Source organism: Gossypium arboreum, chromosome 2, assembly GCF_025698485.1.
Source record: "Gossypium arboreum isolate Shixiya-1 chromosome 2, ASM2569848v2, whole genome shotgun sequence".
Taxonomy (NCBI): domain Eukaryota; kingdom Viridiplantae; phylum Streptophyta; class Magnoliopsida; order Malvales; family Malvaceae; genus Gossypium; species Gossypium arboreum.
The window spans coordinates 82637852-82651032 of NC_069071.1; the positions used below are offsets into that span (position 1 = coordinate 82637852).

Here is a 13181-nt window from a genome sequence, read left to right on the forward strand (position 1 = left end):
TAGCTAAGCGATCCTAACCAGATGACGGCTAATGGGCACATAATTGAAATGTGCATGCTCAATTTAGATCTTAACCCGATTAAATTATAAGTTGCATAACAACTCTAACCAAAATCTGTTATCTGCATAGTTTTTAGATTTGTGTGATTAAACTATTTCACACCTAACACGTCCCTGTTAACTCACACGAATGCTAAGAAACCTTTAGTAAATAAGGATTAGTAAAATGTGTATTTACTAAGTAAAGGATTCCGAAAGGACCTAATGTGGTTTCCAAACTCATGAAAGATCGAGTTGACATAGAATGTTTTTCCGAATGTTATAAAGCATGTTGATAATAAGTTGAGTTTAATTAAAGTAATTATCCTAGTTTATTTATGTTATAATTGTTGCAAATTGTGTTTAATTTTGCTAAAATCTATTTCATTCATATAGTTTGCATACTTAGGATAATTTTCATTAGGGATCATTGCATTTAGTTTAATATTTTTTAATCATCACTTTTCAACTATATTGTGTTTTTATTTACCAAATTGTTAATATAATTTTACAAATTAAGTGACTTATAACAAATACAATTCTTGTGGAGACGATAGCTTGATACTTACCTATTACTTGATAACGATTGTGTACACTTACACAAACCTACGCGTTACAAGTTTTTGGCATCGTAGCCGGGGATTGTTAACTGTTGCCATAGTCTTTTTTTTTTTGGTGAAATTATTTACTTCCAATTTGGTTTATTTCTAACATTACTAACTTATTCTTTTTAATTTTGTGATTTTCTTCTCAGGTGTTTATGAGTATAGATTGGATTATCAATTCACTCCCTGTGGACCCTAAAATTGAGTGAACTTTCAGACAAAGAAGACGTGAAAGAACAGCTTAAGGACAACTCGAGATGGACCTTGGAAATCAGAATCAAAACCAAGGTAATGAAGCCGATCATGTACGAAACCCCATCCTTATTACTGATGATAGGGATCGATGCATCGGACAATATGCTGTGCCACTTTTCAGTAAGTTAAATCCAAGAATTAGAAGGTCAGATATTGAGGCAACCCAATTTGAATTGAAACCAGTGATGTTTCAAATGCTCCAAACGATGGGCCAATTCAATGGTATGCCCACAGAAGATCCATATCCCACCTTCAATTGTTTATGTAGGTGAGTGATTCATGCAAGATAGCCAATGTGACTGAAGATATACTAAGGTTGAAGTTGTTTCCGTATTCATTGCGAGATCGAGCACGAGCATGGCTCAATTCATTGCCCCCAAGTTCTATATCTACATGGCAAGAATTAACAGAGAGATTTTTTGTTAAGTATTTCCCTCCTAGCAAAAATGCTAAGTTGAGGAATAAGATCACAACTTTCCAACAATTGGATGATGAGTCTTTGTATGAGGGTTTGAGAGCAATTCAAGGAGTTACTTTGTAAGTGTCCTCATCATGGGATTCCTCATTGTATCTAGTTGGAGACATTCTATAATGGTCTCAATGCACATACAAGATTGATGGTAGATGCAATTTTGTCTAAGTCTTATAATGAGGCTTATGAGATCATTAAGAGAACTGTTAGTAATAACTATCAATGGCCAACAAATCGAACAGCTTTAGGAACACGTGTAGCCCGAGTTCATGAAGCTGACGTGTAACATCCTGAATTAGGGCCTAGTCAGAATAGTGATTTTGAGACAACAAATTTGAGATAGAAATAATTATTTTATGGATTTTATGAGGTCCATGACATATATGCATGCCTGTGTGAAAATATCGATGAGAAATTTTACCGATAAGGTGTTCAATTGAGTTATTAGGACTAAATTGCAATAAGTGAAAAACATGTGTTCTAGTTGATTTAAGGGCCTAATTGTGATGAGATTTGAAATGCAAAGTCCTTATTTAGTAATTATACCATTATATGTCATTATGGACAAAAATAGACATAGGAGGGATAAAATGCCAAGGTTTTAATGGAAGCGCATTTTAGTCCATTAGTTATTAAAAGAATTAAAAGGGAAAAGTAGTCAAAAATCATGTACATCTTCATGCTCCTTGGCTGAATTTCACAAGAATCCATAGCTATGGTTTCTTTTATCATTCAATATCAAAAGAAGTGCATCCTAGCCCTGTTTTTAATGTTCTTTATATTTTTGAAATCATCGTAGCTCGATTTAGCTATTTCTACCCTTAATTTGAGCTAAGGTTCATGTTCAAAAATATACCCATGAATGACATGCTTGTGCTTTGATGTCTAATGGAAGAATATGAAAGCTTGAGGTGTGATAAACAACTTTTACTAGGTAGTTTTTGGTGAAATTGATAAAAAGGACCTAATTCTAAAAGTTGTAAAAACAATGTGTAAATGTGTGAATAAATGAAAAATGTGAGTTTATATAAGAGAGAAAATGATGCGAATAGGCTTGAAAAATGAGAAAAATGGGTACTTTTCATGTTACAAGCCTAAGGGCAATTTTGTAATTTTATAAAACTTTAGGGGCAAAATTGTAATTTTTCCATAGTGTACTTTTTGGACTGAATTGAATAGTGCATGTATTAAACGAGTTAAATGTGCTATTTTAGATCAAGAGGGACGAGCAATAGACCTTGACTGAGGGAAAGGCAAGGTTGTGGATTAAATCGCAAATAGTCACTTTTTGCATCGAGGTAAGTTGGGTGTAAGTAATTTAACAATTCCATTATTATCCATTTAATAATTGATATTCTATGATGTATGTATGTATGCCTTAATGAAATTGGCTTGTGACGATTTAATGAAAGTTTGATGATAGACTTATATCTCAGAAGTCCCGGGTGACCTTGAGGAATGCTTAGGACTCAGATATCATTGACACCACGATTTATGAGAGCCAGTGTAAGACCATATCTGGGACATGGCATCGGTGTTGATATGTGAGCCAGTGTAAGACCATGTCTGGGACATGGCATCAGCATTGATACGTGTGCTTGTGTGAGACCATATCTAGGATATGGCATCGGCCTCGGTATGTGATTTCATGTAAGACCATATCTGGGATATGGCGTTGATATGATATTTCGTGCAAGACCATGTTTGGGACATGGCATCGATATGAGGTCCCGTATAAGACCATGTCTGGGATATGGCATCGGTATCGACATTAGACTTCGTATAAGACCATATTTGGGATATGGCATCGATATGTAGACCCATGTAAAACCATGTCGGGGACATGGCTTTGGCATTTTATGTCATGTGTGATGATTCCAAATGTCCTTTAGTATTCTGGGTAATTCAACGGACCACTCAAAATTATGATTAAGAATGTGGGGTAGAACGAGTAATAATGCATGGTACAGGTATGTACGTAAACCTCATGTTTTGGACTCGATTCATGATGGGAAATTTGGTACGGATATGAAAGAGTAAGATAAGTATGATGTTCAGATACATTTATTATCAATTCTCAATATGTTCATTATGTGTAATATGATAATGAGGTGCTAATTGATAGTATGTGTAACCCATGAGTTTCATGACCTAAGTTGTTTATTATTTGCACAGGACATACTAAGCTATAAGCTTACCTCTCTCTATTTTCCTCTTTTTTATAGCATCGCCAAGCTAGCTAGTGATCATGGACGTCGGAGTTTGAGTCACACTATCAACAGATCTTTTGGGGTATAATTAGTTTACTACATTTAAGTATGGCATGTATAAGGGACTTAGTATTTTGTTATATGTGTCATATTTGTTAGCCAAAGTGATGGCTCCTTTTGGTATATTATTCTATTTTGTATATGGCCATGAAATATGGCTTGTAACACCCCGTACTCGAGACCGTTGTCGGAGTCAAACACGAGGTGCTAACGGACTTAATTCATTTACTTACACAGTTCATTTTAAAATTTCCACACAAGCTGGTTAACTGCGTCACTGTCACCTTAAAAATCATATCTCAAGTTCCAAAACTTGAAAACTAATTCCGTAAATATTCCCTGAAACTAGACTTATATGTCCATCTAAAAATATTTTCCTAGAATTTTTGGTTGAGCCAATTAGTACAGTTTATTAGTTAAAGTCTCTCCTATTTTAGGGTTCGACTACTCTGACCTTCATGCATTACGACTTAGATATCTCCCTGTAAACAGCTTCAATACTTATGGCATTTGTTTCTAATGAAACTAGACTCAAAAAGGAATCTATACATATGAAGCATGACTTCTAATTGTCTCTGGTTAATTTATGGTAATTTTTCAAAGTCAGAACAGGGGATCCAGTAATCGTTCTGGCCCTATTTCACGAAAACTTAAACATCTCATAAAATACGGCTCATATGGTCGTTTTACTTCTTCATATGAAAATAGACTCATCAAGGTTCGTTTACATAATTTATTAATTATTTAATTACATTTCTACTATTTTTAGTGATTTTTCAAACTCACATCACCGCTTCTTTGTCAAGCATCTATTTTAAGGCGATTTCACCTATTTCATAGTTTTCCATGAATCAACTAGCAAATTGACATACATTATTATCAAGGGTAATCCCGATTAGCCATGACGTACGTAGCACCAATAGGACCATGATTGGCCATTCCAATGGCTAGTCATTACCAAACATTTCCACACCACTTAATAACCATATCACAAGATCATAATGTTATACTTCGAAATATACGAGCCATTTTCGCATGGCTATACGAATACACATTACAAAAGGGTACTTAATTAACAACAAGGGTTAGCCCTATACATGCCGTTTTCAAAATTGAACTAAAAGAGTACCAAAAAGTGGCTTAGATAGTATGGACGACTTCGACTTTGACAATCCCGAGTCCGATAGCTGACGAGCAAAATCTATAAAACAGAGAATTAAAGCAGAGAATAAGCATTTCGATGCTTAGTAAGTTTTAAGCAATGAAATCATTTAAAGGAATGGCTTAATAATATCAAGTTTATTTGTTCATCCCTTGGCCGAATAGAAACATAACCGAGATATCACTTTTATCATTAATATCACAAAGGTGAAACCAATTTATCCGGCCAACTCCAATCCACAACCGAATGCTCTCATCTCAAATGTCCCTATCCATTTCATGCATATGCACACACATTCATAACTATGACATTGAACACTCATATTCGGAACTTATACATCATAATCAGATCATAAATGTTCGGATGATTTAAACAATGTGCTAAGCATTCCCATCGAATTTCAAAGTCATAATTGAAGTATATTCACATTCTCAACAAGGGTAAATTACTTACCTGGTTGTCTTACAGTAAGTACCGCATGTAATTAAAATTATTCCAGCATGTATTATATGGTTTCTCGCAAGAACACTTACGGGTTTTCACCCTCAAATATTATGCTGGTGCAACATCCTTCAGAATAAAGTCCGACTCTTAGCACCGGCTCAAAAGCCCTTCGAGACCAAGCTCGGATTAGACTATCGCTCAAGGCCCTTTGAACTAAGTCCGGTTATGACACGGCTCTAAAAGCCCTTCAAACTAAGTTCGGTTATTAGCACCGGCTCAAAAGCCCTTCGAGACCAAGCTCGGATTTAGACCCCGATTAGCATTCACACGTATATGCATATATATATATATATATATATATATATATATATATATATCATATCACATCTGGATATCATTCACGATACTCAATACAATTACAAAGATGTTTACTAACCATACATCGATCGATTCATTAATCTCACACAAATAACATAATCCTTTTTCGTTAATCCGCAAGATTCCTATAACCATTCGGCTACAAGTAAATACCTTACTTATTTATTTTACCATGTAATTCAAGTAGAATCGTCAAGTCACGAGTTAATTATTATGCTCATAGACAAATAATTGCCTTATTAAATCGTGAGCTAAATTTCATTACTCAAAGACTTACCTCGGATGTTGTCGAACGATTTCAACGGCTATTCGATCACTTTTTCCTTTCCCTTATCCAACTTTGATCCTCTAAGCTCTTGAGCTAAATCAAACAAATTTACTTCTCAATCAAACACATACATACGGCAACCATATACATTTCAAAAACCAATTCATTCATATCATTTGTCCATATATTAGCTTTTAGCATATTTGGTCATTAGAGCGACCTATTTAACTTTCAAGCATTCATTTCTAATTTTAATTAAACAATGCCGAATGCCATTAACTACTAATGCCACACACACATATGCATAAAATTCATCCATACATAACCTATAGCTCATTTGGTCATTCATCTCTCAAACCTATCAAAGCTTCATATCAAACTTCCCTGGCCGAATACACATATAAGCACATAATGCACATTTAGCATTTTTATTTACTTCATGATACATTCGGCCTTGGCATAATTTCATTAAAAATCCCTATTAGCCACTTCACCAATCAATTATATCATCTACTTAATATTTCATAACTTATCATGCTAGCTGAATATTATTTATTCAAGTTCATCATCTTCATATTCGGCATTAGCATTAAATATAATAGCCAATTCTTCCCACTTTGAATCTATGCATCCATTTAATCATAGTTTGTTCAAGCACTCATACAACAAGATTCATCCAATTTAACAAGAAACAAAAACTTTATTCCTCCATAGCTACAATGGGCAAAAGATCTAGACATCTCAATACCGAAATTTCTAACATGGGTTGCCTAAAGAATTTGGTAGGGAGTTCAAATTTATCTAACATTTCAAGTAACTTAACACATCCATATAGCTGACATGCTAGTAGTATCAAGGCATCAACTAAAATTTTGAAGCCTCTTAGCTAAATCCTAACTCTCCAACAACCCCAATTTCATCCATGAGATAAATAGAACTAGGCTAACCCTCCAAAGGATGTGTAAACCTCCAAAAGCAATATTGAACATACCTTAATCTAAAGAACCACCTTGGCCGAACTTCCCCTCTTCTTCTTCCTTCAATTCACGGCAATGGAGGAGCAACCTAGCTAATTTTTTTGTTTCTCCCTTACTAACCACTATTATTTTATTACCCATGTTCTTTATTTTATTATTTCTAACATAAAACACTAACATAAAATGTTTATAATACATTTTAACCCATAGCATGGCCGGCCACTACTTGTCATAGGTGGAAATTTGACATGCAAACCCATTATTTTCATAACATGCACTAATAGATCCTTATAGATTAACCCATCACATTTCAAAAGTGTAACACATAAGTCCTATTAACTAAATTCACATGCAATTGACCAAATCGAAGCTCAAAACTTTCACACACTCATATTCACATATTTTAGACAATAAATATTATACTCAAATACTTCGGTGACTCGGTTTAGCGGTCCCGAAACCACTTTCCGACTAGGGTCAATTTAGGACTGTCACAACTCTCCCCCACTTAAGAAATTTTTGTCCCCAAAAATCTTACCGGTAAATAGGTTTGGGTATCGTTCTTTCATAGAGTTCTCGGTTTCCCAAGTAGCTTCTTCGATTCCGTGTTTGAGCCACAACACCTTTACTAATGGAACCCTTTTGTTTCGCAACTCTTTCACTTCACTAGCTAGGATACGAATCGGTTCTTCTTCATAACTCATATCGGATTGAATTTCAACCTCTGATGGATTAATTATGTGCGATGGATCAGATCTATAACGTCGAAGCATCGAAACATGAAAGACGTCGTGAATCTTTTCAAGTTCAGGGGGTGAAATCAATCTATACACAACTAGACCAACTCGTTCAGATATTTCATATGGCCCAATGAACCTCGGACTCAGTTTGCCCTTACGGCCAAATCTGAGTATCTTTTTCCAAGGTGAAACCTTAAGAAACACTTTGTCTCCCACCTGATACTCAATATCTCTTCGTTTTAAATCCGCGTACGACTTCTGACGATCTGATGCTGCCTTCAGACTCTCACGAATTATTTTACTTCGCTCAGCATCTTTAATCAAATCAACTCGAAAATTTTACTCACCGAGTTCGGTCTAAAACAACGATTACGGCATTTACTAATCGTACAAAGCCTCGTAAGGTGCCATCTTAATGCTTGATTGAAAACTATTGTTGTGTTTAATTTAATCAAAGGTAAATACCGCTCCCATGAACCACTAAACTCAAGGATGCAACATCTCAAAATATCCTCGAGTATCTGAATTATCCGCTCGGATTGACCATCAGTCTGTGGATGAAAAGCGGTGCTAAAATGCAACTTGGTACCCAAGGCTTCTTGCAATTTCTTCCAAAATCGCAAGGTGAACCTTGGATCTCTATCCGACACAATAGAAATAGGTACCCCGTGTAATCTCACAATTTGAGAAACATACAATTCAGCTAGTTTATCCAATGAAAAATTCGTACGTACGGGGATAAAGTGAGCCGACTTAGTCAGTCTATCAGCAACAACCCAAATCGCATCTTTCTTACTTGTCGACACTGGCAACCCAGATACAAAATCTATCGTGACTCGATCCCATTTCCATTCAGGTATCATGATCGGCTGAAGTAAACCTGTAGGCACTTGATCTTTCGCTTTCACTTGTTGACATATTAAACACTTCGAAACAAATTCGGAAATGTCTCATTTCATACCATGCCACCAAAACTGACGTCTCAGATCGTTGTACATTTTCGTACTCCCCGGGTGAATTGACATTCGGCTACAATGAGCTTCGTTCAAAATCATCGAAATAAGTTCTGAATTTCTTGGAACACACAAATGACTTCTGAACCTCAAACAATCATCATCATCAATTTGAAACTCTGATTCCATATTCGAAACACATTCAGCCCGTTTTGCAACCAATTCATCATCGACTTTCTGAGCTTCACGAATTTGATGAATCAACAATGGTTTGGCCTTTAATTCAGCTACTAACACATTGTCGGATAGAACAGACAAGTGTACATTCATCGCTCGTAAAGCAAACAGTGATTTACGACTTAAAGCATCCGCAACCACATTCGCCTTTCCCGGGTGATAGTCAATGACAAGCTCATAATCTTTTAACAACTCAAGCCAATGTCTTTGTCCCAGATTCAAGTCTCTTTGAGTCATCAAATATTTGACACTTTTGTGATCCGAAAATACATGGCACTTCTCAACAAATAGGTAATGTCGCTATATTTTCAAAGCGAATACGATGGCAGCTAATTCGAGATCATGGGTTGGATAATTTTTCTCATGTGGCTTCAATTGCCTCGACGCATAGGCCACAACTCGACCTTCTTGCATCAATACACAACCCAACCCAAGTAAGGATGCATCACTATAAATGAAAAACTCCTTGCCTGATTCGGGCTGCACTAGTACTGGAGCTTCAGTCAAATAAGTTTTCGATTGATCGAAACTTTTCGACACTTTTCTCGTCCATTCAACTTAACATCTTTCAAGTAGTTTCGTTATTGGTGTGGCTATCATCGAGAAACCCTTTACGAACCGTCTGTAGTAAGCAAGTCCCAAAAGCTCCAAACTTCAAGAATATTTCTGAGGCTTCCAGTTAAGTATGGCTGAAATTTTGCTCGGATCAACTCGAATACCGTCGCAGATACCACATGTCCCAAGAAGCTAACCTCTCTTAACCAAAACTCACACTTCATGAACTTAGCATATAATCGCTTATCCCGTAAAATTTGCAACACTAATCCCAGGTGTTCAGCATGATCGGTTTCATTTCTCGAATAGAACAAAATATCATCGATAAACACAACTACAAACCGATCCAAAAACGGTCTGAAGATCCGATTCATCAAATCCATAAATACTGCGGGAGCATTAGTGAGCCCAACGGCATCACTAAGAACTCGAGTGACCGTATCTCGCTCGAAAGCGGTTTTGGGTATATCCGAATCTCGAATTCAAGAATCGATAATAACCCGATCTCAAATCTATCTTTGAAAACACTGAGGCTCCTTTTAGTTGATCAAACAGATCATCAATGCGTGGTAACGGATATTTATTCTTTATAGTCACTTTATTCAGCTGGCGATAATCGATGCACAACCTCATGGTTCTGTCCTTCTTTTTCACAAACAATACTGGTTCACCCCAAGGTGAGAAACTTGGTCGAGCAAAACCTCTATCCGTCAACTCTTGCAACTGAGCTTTCAATTCCTTTAATTCCGTTGGTGCCATACGATACGGAGCTATCGAAATCGGTGTAGTCCCAGGTACAAGCTCAATAGCAAACTCTACCTCCCGAACAGGTGGTAAACCCGGTAATTCTTCGGGAAAAACATCCAGATATTCACAAACCACCGCACAGATTCAGGCTTCTTTTCTAACTCTTTGTCATCAAGTACATACGTAAGGTATGCTTCACACCCCTTTCTTACATATTTCTGAGCCAACATCAATGATATTACAGCTGGCAACCCACTCAAGTCAGTAGACTCAACTCGGATTATCTCGTTATTTATGCACCTCAAATCAATGGTTTTTCTTTTGCAATTTACAATTGCATCATGTACGGTTAACCAATCCATACCGAGGATAACATCAAATTCATCAAATGGTAAAAGCATCAAATCGGCCGAAAAACAGGAACCTCGGATTACTAGGGGACATTTCTTACACACTTTATCAACAAGCACACAATGACCCAAGGGATTCGACACTCTAATAACGAACTCGAGAGACTCAACAGTAAAGTCTTCTTGGATGCTAAAGTCTCACATATATAAGAATGAGTAGAACCAGGGTCAATCAATGCAATCACATTGGTATCAAAGAGAGTGAATGTACCGGTAATAACATCAGGCGAAGAAGCATCCTCGCGTGCACGTATAGCATAAGCTCTGGCAGGAGCACGAGCCTCAGATCTAGTTGTAGCGTCTCTAGATCCTCTCTGACCGCCACTAGGATTTCCCGCATTCTTAGATGGTCTACCTCGAGCAGTAGTAGCACCCGGTTTCCCACTCTGATTTACATTCTGTTCAGACAGTCTCGGGCAATCCTTGATAAAGTGGTCAGCTAATCCGTACTTATAACAGGAGCGGTCATGGAATCTACAACTTCCCAAATGCCATTTACCATAATACTGGCACTCCGTCCTGTCTCGATGATCATTTCCAACACCGCCACAAGTGACTCGTGTACCATTGTGGGGTCGATCACGATCTCGTCTAGAAAAGCCCAAGTGTCTCTAAATCGGCCTAAACCATCTCTAAATTTCTTCGATAACTGTTGAAAGGGCTTTCCAAGATCTCTTACTGAAACTCCTTTGCTCCCATATCGCTTTTCTTTTCTCCTTCATCGAGCTCTTGACTTTGCAAGCTCGTTCGAAAAGTACCACAAATTCTCGGATTTCTAAAATGCCAACATACTGACTTTATATCATTGTTCATCCATCCTCAAACGTTTACACATCACGACTTCAAGAAATGCATTCTCGAGCGCATCGGCTAAGCCTTACAAACTTCCGTTCATAATCGAAGAACGACATGGAACCTTGTTTAAGTTCAAGAAATTCCTTCATTTTTGATCAATGAATCTCGATCGATATACTTTTTGAAACTTGGTTTGGAAAAACTCCCAAGTTACTTGCTCTCTGGCATATAGAAATCTACGTATTCCACCAATAGTAGGCGTAATCACGTAGCAAGGAGATAGTACACTTTAGGCATTCATCGGTGTGCAAGATAATTCATCGAGTACCGAATAGTGTTGTCCAACCAAAATTCAGCTTGCTCGGCATCATCATTTGTCCGTAGCTTTAAATTGAGAGCCCGTGTTTTCCGATTTCATCAACTGGGGCTTATTTGACCTTATTTGGTCGGCCATCAAGGTATTGTAGGTCTTGGGGTTGTATTAGTCGGGAATGGAGGTTGTGGAACAATCAGATTAGTTCGAATGTATTGGTTGAACCAATCATTCATCACGCTATAAAAAGCCCGTCTAGCTTCGTCATTCGATTACTAGCAATAGGTTGAGAGTCCACCGTATTGTCCCTTGTCTTGGGAGCAGCGCTACACTCTAAAGATCATCACCATCGCTCGGTTGGGATCGGGATCCATTACTATAAATAAACACATTTTTAACCGTTAGAAATCGCCACACTATCAAATAAACACACAATGGCATGTATAGCTAGACCCGAACGTAGTACGGTAGTCCTAGAATCGACTAAACCATAGCTCTGATACCAATAAAATTGTAACACCCGTGCACTCGAGACCGCTTTCGAGTCGAACACGAGGTGCTAACGGACTTAATTCATTTACTTACAGTTCATTTTAAAATTTCGAGACATAAGTGGTTAAGCTGCGTCCTTGTCACCTTAAAAATCATATCTCTAGTTACAAAACTCAAAAACTGATTCCGTAAATTTTCCCTGAAAATATACTAATATTTCCATCTACAAATATTTTCTAGAATTTTTGGTCAAACCAATTAGTACAGTTTATTAGTTAAAATCTCTCTGCTTTGTGGTTCACTACTCGACCTTCATGCATTACGACTTAGATATCTCCTGTACAGAGCTTCAATACTTATGCCATTTGTTTCTAATGAAACTAGACTCAAAACGGAATCTATAAATATGAAGCATGACTTCTAATTGTCTCTGGTTAATTTATGGTAAATTTTCAAAGTCGAACAGGGATCCAGTAATTGTTCGGCCCTGTTTCACTAAAACTTAAACATCTCATAAAATCCGGCTCATATGGTTGTTTCGCTTCTTCCATATGAAAATAGACTCATCAAGGTTCATTTACATAATTTATTCATTATTTAATTACATTTATACTATTTTAGTGATTTTTCAAACTCACATCACATTGTTCTTTGTCAAGATCTATTTTAAGGCGATTTCACCTATTTCATAGTTTTCCATGAATCAACTAGCAAATTGACATACATTATTATCAAGGGTAATCCCGATTAGCCATGACGACGTAGCACCAATAGGACCATGATTGGCCATTCCAATGGCTAGTCATTACCAAACATTTCCACACCACTTAATAACCATATCACAAAACCATAATGTTATATTTCAAATATACGAGCCATTTTCGCATGGCTATCTGAATACACATTACAAAAGGGTACTTAATTAACAACAAGGGTCAGCCCTATACATGCCGTTTTCAAAATTGAACTAAAAGAGTACCAAAAGTGGCTTAGATAGTGTGGACGACTTCGACTTTGACAATCCCGAGTCCGATGGTGACGAGCAAAATCTATAAAACAGAGAATTAAA

General features: G+C 36.9%; 1 non-coding gene across 1 annotated transcript; it reads right to left on the bottom strand.

Moving 5' to 3' along the window:
* Positions 1 to 1350: 1350 nt before the first annotated feature.
* On the bottom strand, positions 1351 to 1458 carry LOC128289961 (small nucleolar RNA R71). The gene has a single exon (XR_008279601.1). It is a non-coding gene; the product is annotated as a small nucleolar RNA R71 (small nucleolar RNA).
* Between the last annotated feature and the right edge of the window lie 11723 nt (positions 1459 to 13181).